At 41.1% G+C, this 15,182-nt stretch overlaps 1 protein-coding gene across 3 annotated transcripts in view; it reads left to right on the top strand.

Annotated features, from left to right (window-relative positions):
• The window catches only part of LOC126262714 (inactive dipeptidyl peptidase 10), a 1,533,490-nt gene that overhangs the window by 669,545 nt on the left and 848,763 nt on the right, over window positions 1–15,182 (top strand). The window lies entirely within an intron of this gene.

Below are 15,182 nucleotides of genomic sequence, written 5' to 3'. Positions count from 1 at the left end.
AACAACTTTTTATTTTTTTGTAGTCGAATAGTATAAGTAAAAATATTACCTACGGGTTAGCTGCCTAATATTAACTATACTTTATTTCAAAACGTACTTTTGATTTGAGTGTCGTTTCTAGGAACTGACCTTATTAAAGAAATAGAGTTATGTTTACAGTCCAATTTATTTCCCATAATAACTCCTCCATAACCCTGCAGCAGCTTTTTTAGTTACCCAACCCCTGAAGAAGCAGTGTTGCAAAACAAAATACCAGCTTAATTTTTTTATAAGCACCGCTTATCAATTAATTTTTAAAAATACGTAAATACCTGGAGATTTATGAATATTAGGAATTTGCCCAGACATTTATTCTGGGCATTTGCCCCATCTTATAAATGGTCAGGCAGTTTACACCACTATCAGCGCCTCAGAGAATTTGAAACGGGATTAATTGCAAGTATCGACTTGGCCATGTCATCGAATCGTGCAATGTCCAGATACGTCTCTTCGACACGAGGGAAGACTCCGGTATTCTGCACCCAGCCCATTGCAACCACTTCTCATCCGCGCCTACCAACAGACAGCTTGTAATGCAACATTCTGTTTCATCCTTTACCACTGGTCGAAGACTAACACCACCCGAAATAGGGGATTACCGTTCCATGCGGAGACTGCCGTCAACACCACAACGTAGTCGGCCGCGTTTGTAGTGATGCGGTTACCGGGAACCATGGACTGCGGTCAACACGAATAGCGGTTCTGCGCCGTCGCAAGTGACCATCGTCGACGAGTGTGGCACCGACGTGCGGAGAGCTTCGTTCTTCCAATGCCTGGAGAGGCACACCGATTTTAGTCCTGGCTTTGTGGTGCGGGGAGCCGTCGAGTACAACTTCAGGTCACGGTTGATGGTGACTGAGGGAACTCAGCCTCACGACGACACGTCACGAGCACGCTACGACAGTTTCATGGTGCGATTTTTCAGCAGGACAACGCTCGCCCGCACATGTGAAGTATTACTATAATGTTCTGTATGCTGCTGAGGTTCAGCTACGCTCAGCAAGATGCCCATATCTGTCCCAGATAGAACATGTGTGGGACCAGATTCGATATCAACTACGCCCCAAAGCCACTGCGTCCAGGGTACCAAGTTCCAGTTACAACAGCTGTGGGCCAGCTTGCGTCACGAGAGGTTACAACAACTTAATGACACTCTTCGCAGTAGAATCCGTGCATGCTTTGAGGCCACAGGGGCTAGAACGTCACACTGAAATGGTTCAAATGGCTCTGAGCACTATGGGACTTAACATCTATGGTCATCAGTCCCCTAGAACTTAGAACTACTTAAACCTAACTAACCTAAGGACAGCACACAACACCCAGCCATCACGAGGCAGAGAAAATCCCTGACCCCGCCGGCAATCGAACCCGGGAACCCGGGCGTGAGAAGTGAGAACGCTACCACACGACCACGAGATGCGGGCGTGTCACACTGATAATTGAGCTCATAGTGCCAAGATATTTGCAACTTCATCTCTATTTTATAAGTGCTGTAATAACATCATATGCCTTCTCAACCCGTGAACTTCTAATTTGTTTCCTTCTCCTACACTTCTGGGTGTTTGACATTTCTTGTGAGGGGTATTGTTGAATCCGCAACTTTTAATGCGTGTGATTTATCGACAAATCTAAATGTAACGGCTTTTATATTAACCATACGGAGGACCTTACCCCTTTTATTATTCAAAGTTAATCGCCAGTTTTCACGCCATGTCTTGTCTGACTCATTTTGAAGTTCTTTGTGGGCTTCTGACGACTTTAGCCGGCAGTAAACGACAGCATCATCTGCAAACACCCTAAGAAGTTTGCTCAGATTGTCTCCTAAATCACTTATATAGCTTTGCAATATCAAAGGGTCTACAACACTTCTTTGGGAAAATTCAGATATCACATGGGTTTTGCCGGCCGCGGTGGCCGTGCGGTTCTAGGCGCTGCAGTCCGGAACCGCTGGACTGCTACGGTCGCAGGTTCCAATCCTGCCTCGGGCATGGATGTGTGTGATGTCCTTAGGTTAGTTCGGTTTAAGTAGTTCTAATTTCTAGGGGACTGATGACCAAAGGTGTTAAATCCCATAGTGCTCAGAGCCATTTGAACCATCACATGGGTTTCACTAGGTGCCGTTACCATAGTTCCTACGATCTGTGAACTTCCTGACAGGAAACGACAAAAGCAGTCGTAAAAAAGATCTTTTTAGCATAAAATTGTCCATTGCAGAAAGTGCAATGTCGCCAGCTACATTACTGAAAACGACCAGCATTATCTGAATTGGTCATTCTAAATGGTTCAAATGGCTCTAAGCACTGTAGGACTTAACATCTGAGGTCATCAGTCCCCTAGACTTAGAACTACTTAAACCTAACTAACTTAAGGACATCACACACATGCATGCCCGAGGCAGGATTCGAACCGTAGCAGCAGCGCGGTTCAGGACTGAAGCGCCGAGAACCGCTCGGCCACAGTGGCCGGCGGTCACTCTAAGCACACCGTTACTTCATAAGGTTTCGGTTTCTAACAGAGCAATACGGGATGGCGTTCTCGTTCTTATACCGCTCCTGACATCGATGTTAATATTTTCCTCGTCTGAGCTCTTTTTGTTAATAACAGAAATATAATAGTAACTCAAAATATCCAACTACCTACCAAAGCAGAGATTCACACAGTGTTATTAGTCACCATGTAATTTGTCGATTACTCATGACAACAGTATAAAGAATTCATCCGGACATGTTTTATTTCAAGAAATACTAGTGATTTACAGTACACGCAAAACATAGAAAAATGAAATTTTCGGTGGGCTAAGACCTGTTTTTTATGTATATTGGTATTGTTCATTGAAAGCCATTATTCGTCTCGTTTCGAGAAACTTTTTACTTGATTCAAAAAATTGGTATTTAAGAAGATACTCGTAACCAATATTTTGCGTTCTAGAATGTTCCAGTCTTAAAATGTAATTATTTTCACAATTCAGTACCATAATTTTGCAACTCTGATTTTTAATTTTTCCAGAAATGCAAATCTTTGAACAATAGAAATGGTAAGGTCTTCAACAGGAGTAGTAAAAAAAACGTTAATTTCACTTACACGATAAATCACACAAATTTAAAGGTTATAGATTCAACTGCTATGCCTCACAAAAAAAGGTCTAAATAGCTTGTTTCTCTGAAGAATTGCAAAACTTCACTTCCACGATATATTTAGCGAACTTTGAGGATCCCCTTTCACACTGATTCCTCTCCTAGTACCGGAAATTTTGTAATTTTCGAATCAAAAATCTGTTATTGATATTAACTTACGTCACTCCTATTGTGTCTTTGTTCCTTTTACTTTTCCTGTTTTTTTATATTAATATGTATCATTTTTCACAGTCTTGTATTTTACCATTTTACGATTATTACATTATATGAATCCATAAATAGGCGTGGAGCTCAAAGCCATAGAGCAGTTCGGCTCTAGAGATGGAAACGTAAACATCAGTGTGTCGGAACGAGAAGTGATAATGAAAACCATCTACGTCTCATTATTTAATTTTCAGTTCAGTCAGCTCCACGCAATCCAAACGTAAAACTCACGTAGTTCTCAGTCAGCTCGCGCCAAATTATTAAAATGTGAAGTCACTACGACTATCAGAGAGCAGTGAACTTTGTGAAAGTTTGTGAACTTGTGTAGCTTACTAATCTATTGAAAGTATCTATGCACCTACATTTTACAAAGCTGATCACAAGAAGTGGAACATCGTCCATCAGTAAGTATGAAGAGATAATAAATCAACAGTTACTGACGTATTGTGTACTTTATTTAGCAAATTCTCATCATGTTCATTAACAGCGGGAGGACAGTCACCGAAGAAGACAAGAAAAGGGACTTCAGAGGCTTAAAAACAGACCGGTAAAGTAACAGGTTTACGTTTGAGGTGTAATGTGCTAAGTGGTGAAACGGTTTTCTCGGACTTCACTCCAAGGTCACCGCTACCTTTTCAGTTTTCTCGGTTAAAAGTGGTACTCCACCTCCCACGCAGTCCGAGGAACGCGCTGGTAAGTCATGCTCTGATGACAACCGCTCTGCCGCTGTGTCGGCTGCCGCCTAACACCGCCACACAATGCTTTGTCGTGAGTGAAACCGCCGTGTTTTGTAGCAGGCCATGCTTTTGCATTCAGGACTGCTCGTGTCAAACACGGCAACCTGTTGCTGCCTGTTGAGGTCGATTCTGCTTTTAGTTGCTCCTGGAGACCTTAATCGACAGTGAAATCTTCATCTAAAGTCCTGTCTTGTCTCATTTAGTACTCTGTTTTATGAGAGGACGGGGATGACACGGCTCTTTATGGCCATCATTTCATAAATAATCCATCGCCTTCCACCTGGCGTTCCCTGTGCGAGTCGTTGAATACTACACTCAGGTCTTCTATCAGACGCCCAAGCCCAGCCGAATTGCTCACTCAGGTCGCTCTGCGCAGTATGAAACAGTGTGTCCCCTGCCAGGTACCTGCAGACGCATCGTAAGCTATGTATCTTCAAACACGATTCATGTTACGTAGCTGAAAATAAAATGTATCAGCAACATGACGATTTTTTCAAAACCTCAAAGGTAGTTTAAGTTCATCAGAGACAAAGGTGTCGTCAGGAGTGCACTAGGGAGATGTGACAGAACCGCTGTTATTTTTTGTACACGTAAATGCTATGGCGGACAGGGTGAGCATCAATGTGAGCAGCTGATTGTTGATGATGCTGTGGTGTACGGGCAGGTGCCGTCGTTGAGTGACTGTAGGAGGATACAAGATCACTTACACAAAATTTCTAATTGGAGCGATGAATATAGAAAAATCTAAGTTAATGCAGACAAGTAGGGAAAACAAACCCTTAATGTTCGAATACAGCATTACAGGTATGCTGCTTCACATAATCATATCGATTAAATATCTATGCGTAACATTTCAAAACGATATGAAATGGAGCACGCATGTAACGATAGTATTAGAGGACGAGAATGGTCGACTTCGGTTTATTTGAAGGAATTTTAGGAACGTTTGGTTGATCTCTAAAGGAGACCGCACATACGACGCTAGTGCGACCCTTACTTAAGTACTACTCGATTGTTTGAGATGGACTCTCTAGCTCGGATTAAATGAAGACAATGAAGCAGTTCAGAAGCGGACTGCTATATTTGTTAACAGTAGGTCTGATCAGCACGCAAGTATTACGGAGATGCTTTGGAAACCCGAATGGGAACCCCTGGAGGAGAGGCGACGTTCTTTTTCGATGAAAGCTATTGAGAAAATTTAGAAAACCGGCATTTGAAGCAGTCTGCAGAACGGTTCTACTGCGGTCAACTGACATCTCTTCTAAGGACCACGAAGATGCAGGAATTAGGCATACGGAGACGTACAAACAGTCGTTTCTCCCTCGCTCTATTTGCGAGTGGAACGGGAAAGTAAATGACAAGAGGTGGTGTAGGGCACCCTCCGCCACGCACTGTACGGTGCTTTGCGGAGTATCTATGTAGCTGTAGATACAGATGTAGAGTTAGAATGTTGCGTAACTGTAGGAGCCAAAACCTTGGTGCATTTTGACAGTGTGAGTTAACAGATGGAAAAAACTACTCAACATTACAAGACATCACACCAATAACGAATAACACCGCCTCAGGCTTCGATAACGGACTAATTCGGCGAAGATGAGAACCCACTAATTTCTACAGGTATGCCGTATACAGCTGAAGAGACCCATAAGTAATGAGATCCGTCAGCGGTACCAATTTACAGAATATTGACGTTTCTCTCACTGTTATTAATGGGATATTGACTGCGACGTTTCTCTCACTGTTCCAAATAGTCCCACCAATTTGTATGGCATGCCATATGGCACTTGCCGCAAGCGTATCTCTCGCCTTTCGGCTCATGTCGCCGAGAGGTTTAGTGTGGAAGACCCGCTGGTTCCACCTGTCGCGCGCAGGGTAAGCGCGCATTTCGCTGTTGGGAGGATGAGGGACCTGTGATCTCTTGCTGGGGCAAGCGGCGGAAGGTTGCTGGCGAATGTGATTCGGTGGGTTATGCTATGGCCACCTCCAGTTTCTTGTGCCCTCTTTTCCTTTCTGCTATACCGGAGATCTTCGCAAAAGCGATCGGCAACCCTTTGGACACCTAGGGCAAGCGTGCAGCCTAAACGGCCCCTGCACGCCTCAGCTTCACGAACTCGCCCTGTCGCAGTAACGGATAGGCACCATGCGGCAGCACCAGCGCTAGCAAAGACCGCCATTTCTAAGGGATCTATACTCATCCGCCACTCACGTGACCTGAAAATAGTGCCGTGAGTATTCTGCGGCGGGTCGCTATAAATGTCGGCGCCACAGCTGCACAGGAGCGTGGTGCAGCCAGCGACTCCTTCGAATCAGACCTTCCAAAACCCAGGCAACTATTATAGGACGTACCAACCCCTTTACCGGCTCTATAATATCTACATCAACATATATGACCGTTCTATCCGACTTACTCCCGCCTTGAAATACCTTGGCCTCACCCTTGACTGTCACCTCAACTGGACTTCCCTTCTCCTTACCATCCAACACAAAGTCCACAGTAGACTCCGCCTCCTGAAACTCCCACCCAGCCAAACATAAGGGTAGCATTATTCCTCCATTCTTCATACCTACAAATCCTTGATCCATCCCATTCTTTGGTATGCCAGTGTCACCTGGATCTCCGCCTCTTCAAATCCTTGAGCACCACGCACTCCGCCTCACTTTCAGTATCCGTCCCCCATCCCCAATGAGGATCTTCTATGACATCCTATTCCGATATCTCCTCCTATTCTTTGAATACACCTGTATCATCTAGACAAAGCGCTGCCTCGTTCTCCGTCACCCATGGTGTCTCCTTTCCTCTCCACTCTCCGCTTGCTGCCGCGCCTCTGCCGATGTGTCCCAACCTCTCCCCATCTCCACATCCTCCACCTCCTCCCAAAGAAAATTCCAGCATTCCTCAGTCCCACAGATATGCTTCGTCCCGATATTATCCTTCCTTCACACTCTGACTCTCCTCTTCCTCCCCGCCCCCCCCCCTCCTCTTGAGGGCTACCACTCCTTCCCCTCGCTCTGTTTCCTCCCTCCTACCCCATCTGCTTCTCACATCCTTCCCAGTCTTTGCTCTCCTTCCTGGGCTGCTCCCTCCTCAGCCACCCCACCTCCAGCGCCTTGGTGTGCTACCAGATCCCCGCCACCCCCTCCTCTGCTGTCACCCCTTCTCTTTCCTCTCTCCTCTCCCTTGGCAAGTCCTTCCAATTTTAATCTATATACTTTGTCGTGTTTTGGTGCTTGCCATGTATATAACATAAATGCAGTTTGTGTTCAGTGTCGTGATCCCATGTGGCTCTCATTACTGTGAACGACTTTTTAATTGTGCTATTCGTGCTGCCATTGTTTATGTGCTATGTCTTCCTCGAGTATTATCTTAATTACATGTGGATTTTATGCAAACGCGAAGCTATCTCCCTTTTGTATATTTCAACTCCCATTCTCATGTTTAAACTTCATCTTTTATCCCCATATTTTATGTATGTAACGTTTTGTTTTATACAGTCTCTTGGATGAAGAGCGGCGAGTTGTGTCGCTGAAACTCCACCTCTGCCCACATGGGATAGGGATATGAAAAAAATAATAAAGTAAAAAAATTGGACAAGTCAGTTCTTCCAACTACGAGAGCCTCTCCTAGCCTCTCCACGTGTGCTACTCAACCCATCATAGTAACAGGCTCTCGAAGTGCGTCACAGAAACCGACGCCACAGTATTCAGCATTCGTCGTAAAATTAGACCGTATCCAGGATAGACTTTTGTGTTTCTATGCATGTTATTCAGGACAGTTTCAGCGGAATTACGATATTTTCCATACAAATGTATTTATCTGTGATGTTCCTAATTGTGTTACTTTGTCAGACTATGGAATCACCATACTGTCAAGTTTTCATACCGGTGAGATACCTTAATTGTTATTTTGTTATTATTGTGGAAGCAGCGTTTCCTTCCTTACTTAATAAACTTTTGTAAACATTGATCGCTGTTTTCCATGTGTCGACATCATGTTCCTTGAAGGGAATTCTTTGACAGTTGTCTTGAGTGGATTTGGACTTGTGTTCAGATGCGAACCTGGCTTTAAGTGCTGCAAGGATCAGTTGCAAAGTTATTGAAGTTTTGATTAAATTTTCATGTGGTTTTGAGTGCTTCACAGATCATCTGGGCAGCCATTGTGTTTGTTTGCTTGGTATCAGTTTGTTGTTTAAATTTAAGAGCGGTTTCTCTGTTGCTCAGATCAGCTGAGTTCATTTCAGTTGTCGTTATTGATTTATTGATTGAATTTTCGTGGGTTGTAATTGCTACACAGATTACCCAGGCATCTGTTGGCATGGTTGAGTTTGGTGCAGATAATGCTTGTTATGTATTAATGTGGATTTATTTGCTGCATAGCTCAGGCAAGCAGGTTTTGAGTTGATTAGCAAGACAGCAAGTCGACTTTGGTGGTCATTTATGGAAACTGTCAATTGAAGGAAGTTATTTCCGATATTTACCATTTCTTTTAAGGTCTCAATAGTGGGGGTTCGACTCCACGGAGATAATCCTTCAGCGATTAAGAAATTGTTTGTTTTCAAGATACCTCCTAAATGCAAATAAGAGTTCATTTTACTTTCTTTCCAGTTTTGCTATTTCACACACGTAAACTGAATGTATCAGCGATGCACTATGTATGGAGTAGAGAGCGAGCGGTAGGTTCCCACGCCGGCTAAGAAAGGTGGTTGGCCATCTGGAGCCTTCAGAGCCAATGCGATGAGGTGCCGGTGCAGGAATCGATAGTTAAATCAGGAAAGAGATACGTAGGAAAAGTACAAATATTCTGGCGCGAATCAAGTAACTGTTATTAATACAATGACGCGTCAAAGAAACTGGTATAGGTAAGCGAACTCAAATACAGAGATATGTAAATACGCAGAACACGACGCTGAGATCGGCAACGCCTATATAAGACGACAACTTGAAACGTCCCCTTTGAACAATTATACAAGACTATGCTTAACCTGACACACAATATTTTTAGCGCAACGTAATCTGACTTTCAAAAATCCATGCAAAAGAATGGCCCTCCCTGACTAACATTAACCTATACGTTTCACAAATCACTTACTTCACAAAAATCTTCGTTACTCAAGCTACTGCAATACAGCGAGCGCCACTACTGCCAGCTAAATAAGAGATTCAAACTACTGAAGGTACTAACTACTGATAGGCTTAGTTAGCAAATGAAAGATTTTAATAGAGAACAAACAATGTATTTACCTTAATAGTCATAATATATATAGCAGTTCATGACAAATTTCAAAACACCGCCATCTCTCTCCCCACATCCACCACTGCTGGCGGCTCACCTCCAACTGCGCAACGCTACGCGCTGTTCACAGCCAGCTGCCTAACACTACAATGGCGAGTATTACAACAATGCAAAGCAGCCACAGACTGCACACAGCACAGCCAGTGATTTTCATACAGAGGTGGCGTTGCCAATAAAAAAACCTAAACAGCCTACTTACATAGCCCCCATGCTCCCCACAAAAATTTTACAAATTGTTTTGGACAGTGGCCAATAATGATTTGATAAAATTTTTTTTATAATTACAATAATAAAGATATCAATTGCACACACTTATTGATACAATGTTAGTCAAAAGCTAAACTTTCTCACAGTCCATAAAGACAGTCCTAATCGTTCATCACAGTAAAATAGCCGTGTGTTTCGCAAAGTCTGAGCAGTAAAAGAAAATGCACACGGAAGTAGTGGATTTCCATGCAGTCTTGAGGAAGTAGTGTTGTCCTTCCAACGGAAAGACAGTGCTGACTCTCAACATGCAGACAGGTAATGGGCCACAACAGAGCAAACCCACCGCAGAGTCAGTCGAAGTTTTGAAGAATATTGGTAGGTAGGCCATCACAGAGCAGACCCACTGTAGCCCTGGTAGAGATTACGGTATTGGTGGCCCATCAAAGATGCAGCCCCAATGTACTCCTTGTAGAGACGGCTAGCAGCCATCCGTTGCGACTGTGCAGGTGCACAATCACCATCGAAGAGTCTTGCAGAGAATATAGCAAGTCTATAAACCACCACTAGTGCACTCACAAAGTTTTTTTCTAATTGTCCTTAGAACCAGCAATGCTGTTAACGAGTCCCTTGCTGAATTATTAACAGACGTGCAAACACTATCAGTCCCTTCTTCTCACATATTGTCCATATACTATGACCAACAGAAACGTGTGCAGTGAAATGTAACTTACAAGTTAATAATATGATGAACTGGTGTCAATTACAATTTTATAACATAAGAATACAATTACAAAGGTACAAAATACATCATTAAAGAACATAACATTTGTAGTACGGGCTTTACAAAAGAATCGAAATAACATATACATCAGTGTTACAGGAATAATGACATGAGTACATACATAAAAGATCAGAATAACTTGCGAAACATCAACTTCACACATGAGCAATAAAACAGAACGGAATAAATAATGTCTAAACATCTTTACAAAGAAAATAACATATTATTAATGCAAATTATATTTGAGGATAACAGTATTCCTCATCATAGTGAATGTAGCTGAGTATTAGAAAAATTCTACAACATAAATCGTATCAGATAAACACATAAAGACAGGAAGAACACAAATACACAAGGGAACACAAACACATAGTGGGATAACACAAGGAAAGGACAGGGTTTCTTTTACTGCAGTATTCTGCAAACAAAACTTTCTTTACTTCTCGGAGATCGTTCCTCATTATTTCCAAAAGTCCTATCTATACCTGCTTCCTGTACTTTTCTCGTATAGCCTCTCAGTGCATTTCTACAAATTCATCGCAACTCATTCTCTTATAGGCTACCCCCTCTTAAGCTAACTTAAATCTACTGAGCTCAGATGCTAAACTAAGGGACGAGGCGATGCAGCAGCACAAAACAATTAACACAAACATCAATGACAAAAAATTTAAATAGGTAAAGCAATTGCAACATTACAACTAATATAAGGCACTGTGCAGCAAACAAGAAAAATAAATCAGTAGTAAAACTAGCTTAACAGAGTAATACAAAGTGAAATTTAGTAGCACTATGCATGGCAAACAGCAGCAGCAAATGCTATATCTAATACCTAAGCATGGCAAGTTCAAGCAGAAAAAATATTACACTAAAGACAACAATGCAGACAAGGGAAATGTCTATTCACATCTTAATGTCTATGTAATTAAAGTGGTGCACCACAACAACTTATTGTAAAAAAAAATATTACCATGTACTTGAAAAGAAAATTATGTGTGCAGTTACTGTTACTAGTCGCTTCTTATTGTTCTTTCCTTTCCAAGTGCTCCTTTTTTTTAAGAATGTGGATTACAAAATTATTATTTAATAGATCTGTTGACAGAAAGCGTTCACATTAGCAAATGCATTTTATTTTATTTTATAAAACCAATGCTGCAACACAGCTGGAAACTAGATATTAAACAAAATGAGCAAATACGTACAAAGGAAGGCATGAAACATCAGTCATTAGCCATATGGCACTTCATAAGTTAGTAGAAATTCTCTCAATTCTCGTAGAAAGACACTTGTCATAATCAGGTGTGCAGATGTACGAATATTTCCCATCAGTTCATAAGCATTTCAGTAAGTAGCACAAAGTACAAGTAATCGTATGTTTTCAAGTAATGAGCGTGTCATATTTGCGATGCTTTCTACAAAGGAATGTCAGAAGCGAGGTTAATGGCCTCCTCTTTTTTTTTTTTTTTCACCTAATGGCTTTTGCTCCAGGCGGCTGGCCCAGCTGGGCGCCACAACGCATTACGTCAAGGTCACTTACCTTTCTTAACGAAATATTTACGACAGCAGTTTCCGCTACAGTGGCAGTCTCATATAAAAAATTTCACAGGTCAAGAATTTGTGTTACAAATCTGTAGAAACAAAATCTTGTAAATATAACAGTGTCCAAAAAAAAATTTCGTTGGCATTGTGATACTTTCACGCATTTACACACATTTCATAACTCTTAAAGTACGATTCTTGGTTTCCAACATCCTTTTTCACAAACCAGAGTCCCTAACCACTACTCATTATTCATATACGTATTCGTCGACACTTCTTCAATATTTCATCATAATAAATATGTAGCATAATCAAATTCCTCATATAGCATCAGCTTATTGATCATAAACATACCGCAACAGCGTAATACACATCGTTATCATAACATCATAAAACCTCAGCCAAATCTCAAAATCGTCGTAGCTTCCTTCAATAATTTCAAAACCTAAAAAAATTCTCTGCTCATGTCAAAAGTGTCATCCACCTCAAATGTACTATAAAAATCATGATCCCATACCAAATACATCATTGAAAGCTCTCATAGTATCACAATGGTTCCGAAAAAATATGAACAGTTCACAAAGTACAGACAAAATACAATTTCGTAAGTGTGAAGTTATCCAACGGTGTAATTACGTAAACATCTGTCACTGCCGTAGTTAAAACGTTTATCTCTCAGTTAAATGATCAGATAGCTGTGTAATTTGTGTGTCAGAGAAATATGGTACCAATGTGTAAAGTTGTATAAGCAAATACCATATTAGCTAGGGGTCCTTGTGCTTGCCAAACACATGGTACACAAAGTAAGCGTGTACCCCCCTGGCAGGGTCGCCATATGAAACGTCCCCTTTGAACAATTATACAAGACTGTGCTTAACCTGACACACAATATTTTTAGCGCAACGCAATCTGACTTTCAAAAATCCATACAAAAGAATGGCCCTCCCTGACTAACATTAACCTATACGTTTCACAAATCACTTACTTCACAAAAATCTTCGTTACTCAAGCTACTGCAATACAGCGAGTGCCACTACTGCCAGCTAAATAAAAGATTCAAACTACTGAAGGTACTAACTACTGATAGGCTTAGTTAGCAAATGAAAGATTTTAATAGAGAACAAACAATGTATTTACCTTAATAGTCATAATATATATAGCAGTTCATGACAAATTTCAAAACACCGCCATCTCTCTCCCCACATCCACCACTGCTGGCGGCTCACCTCCAACTGCGCAACGCTACGCGCTGTTCACAGCCAGCTGCCTAACACTACAATGGCGAGTATTACAACAATGCAAAGCAGCCACAGACTGCACACAGCACAGCCAGTGATTTTCATACAGAGGTGGCGTTGCCAATAAAAAAACCTAAACAGCCTACTTACACAGCCCCCATGCTCCCCACAAAAATTTTACAAATTGTTTTGGACAGTGGCCAATAATGATTTGATAAAATTTTTTTTATAATTACAATAATAAAGATATCAATTGCACACACTTATTGATACAATGTTAGTCAAAAGCTAAACTTTCTCACAGTCCATAAAGACAGTCCTAATCGTTCATCACAGTAAAATAGCCGTGTGTTTCGCAAAGTCTGAGCAGTAAAAGAAAATGCACACGGAAGTAGTGGATTTCCATGCAGTCTTGAGGAAGTAGTGTTGTCCTTCCAACGGAAAGACAGTGCTGACTCTCAACATGCAGACAGGTAATGGGCCACAACAGAGCAAACCCACCGCAGAGTCAGTCGAAGTTTTGAAGAATATTGGTAGGTAGGCCATCACAGAGCAGACCCACTGTAGCCCTGGTAGAGATTACGGTATTGGTGGCCCATCAAAGATGCAGCCCCAATGTACTCCTTGTAGAGACGGCTAGCAGCCATCCGTTGCGACTGTGCAGGTGCACAATCACCATCGAAGAGTCTTGCAGAGAATATAGCAAGTCTATAAACCACCACTAGTGCACTCACAAAGTTTTTTTCTAATTGTCCTTAGAACCAGCAATGCTGTTAACGAGTCCCTTGCTGAATTATTAACAGACGTGCAAACACTATCAGTCCCTTCTTCTCACATATTGTCCATATACTATGACCAACAGAAACGTGTGCAGTGAAATGTAACTTACAAGTTAATAATATGATGAACTGGTGTCAATTACAATTTTATAACATAAGAATACAATTACAAAGGTACAAAATACATCATTAAAGAACATAACATTTGTAGTACGGGCTTTACAAAAGAATCGAAATAACATATACATCAGTGTTACAGGAATAATGACATGAGTACATACATAAAAGATCAGAATAACTTGCGAAACATCAACTTCACACATGAGCAATAAAACAGAACGGAATAAATAATGTCTAAACATCTTTACAAAGAAAATAACATATTATTAATGCAAATTATATTTGAGGATAACAGTATTCCTCATCATAGTGAATGTAGCTGAGTATTAGAAAAATTCTACAACATAAATCGTATCAGATAAACACATAAAGACAGGAAGAACACAAATACACAAGGGAACACAAACACATAGTGGGATAACACAAGGAGAGGACAGGGTTTCTTTTACTGCAGTATTCTGCAAACAAAACTTTCTTTACTTCTCGGAGATCGTTCCTCATTATTTCCAAAAGTCCTATCTATACCTGCTTCCTGTACTTTTCTCGTATAGCCTCTCAGTGCATTTCTACAAATTCATCGCAACTCATTCTCTTATAGGCTACCCCCTCTTAAGCTAACTTAAATCTACTGAGCTCAGATGCTAAACTAAGGGACGAGGCGATGCAGCAGCACAAAACAATTAACACAAACATCAATGACAAAAAATTTAAATAGGTAAAGCAATTGCAACATTACAACTAATATAAGGCACTGTGCAGCAAACAAGAAAAATAAATCAGTAGTAAAACTAGCTTAACAGAGTAATACAAAGTGAAATTTAGTAGCACTATGCATGGCAAACAGCAGCAGCAAATGCTATATCTAATACCTAAGCATGGCAAGTTCAAGCAGAAAAAATATTACACTAAAGACAACAATGCAGACAAGGGAAATGTCTATTCACATCTTAATGTCTATGTAATTAAAGTGGTGCACCACAACAACTTATTGTAAAAAAAAATATTACCATGTACTTGAAAAGAAAATTATGTGTGCAGTTACTGTTACTAGTCGCTTCTTATTGTTCTTTCCTTTCCAAGTGCTCCTTTTTTTTAAGAATGTGGATTACAAAATTAT

The sequence above is a fragment of the Schistocerca nitens genome, chromosome 6 (genome assembly GCF_023898315.1).
Source record: "Schistocerca nitens isolate TAMUIC-IGC-003100 chromosome 6, iqSchNite1.1, whole genome shotgun sequence".
NCBI lineage: Eukaryota > Metazoa > Arthropoda > Insecta > Orthoptera > Acrididae > Schistocerca > Schistocerca nitens.
This window is presented reverse-complemented; position numbering and strand designations above follow the sequence as displayed.